The sequence below is a fragment of the Lampetra planeri genome, chromosome 6 (assembly GCF_965212315.1).
Source record: "Lampetra planeri chromosome 6, kcLamPlan1.2.h2, whole genome shotgun sequence".
NCBI classification, from domain to species: Eukaryota; Metazoa; Chordata; class Hyperoartia; order Petromyzontiformes; family Petromyzontidae; genus Lampetra; species Lampetra planeri.
Window position 1 is genome coordinate 3,580,371 of NC_136112.1, and position 1,003 is coordinate 3,581,373.

Here is a 1,003-nt window from a genome sequence, read left to right on the forward strand (position 1 = left end):
GTGGATTTGAATTTCGATTTAACGTGATAATTGTATTGTTTTTATTTTATTACTTCCCTTCTACGTGACTTTACCAAAAGAACCAAGAATTAAAAAAAGTGGATTTGGTGTCTTTGTTTATTTCTTCAGCACTTGAGACAAAAGGTAAGTCTAATTTGTGCTTCTACATTATGGTAAAATAGAAATTTCTCGGTGATTTTCCAGATTTTGTATCGAATTCGAATTTATTTCAACCCCAGCGACCGCAAGCAGAAGAGAATAAAGTATCAGAGCAGTGAATTTGAACAAATTGAAGGCCAGTGGTATATAATGCTACAGTGAAATGCCGTGAAAGTGTTTGATGACATTCTTTTGTGCAAGATTCACTGCCATGAAATGTACACGAGATACAATAATACTCTGCTCAATTTTTTCGTAAATGTTACAGCTTCCATCCTAGGACGGGCAAACAAGCTAGTTAATTATAATGAATTGCACGATGTGCATGCAGCACAAAGCAGCATGTGCTTTGGCTTCAGGATAACCCAACTATCAGGGACTGTACCATTACACTCGATTAGGGGGGGTGAGTTTATAGTTAGACTAGACCACTACAAAACGTTAGGAGAGTATATCTGCTAGTAAAATCAATAATAGTAACCAGTAGTAACTATTAAATTATAACATTACCAGTAAAGTGATTTTTTCCAGCGGTGGGTGTTAATGGCATGCTTATCAAATGCCCTTTCCAGTAAAATAAAATAACAAAAAGGGGCCCAAGTAAAACAAACGCGATAAACACATCCGTAACATTTCCCTCTGCTTGCGCGTAAAGTAACGTTTTAAGAAATCGATTGCATTTCATCAGCGAAACGAACCAAAGAGGGAACGGAGGCGTTTTCAATATTTTAATCGTAAATGTTTAAAGCGTCAATGTTTAAATGCCGTCGCCTGGAGACGCTGCACGTGACGTGCCCGGTGGGTGGGGATGGGGCCTCATGCGCAAAATTTGCATCCAAAAAGT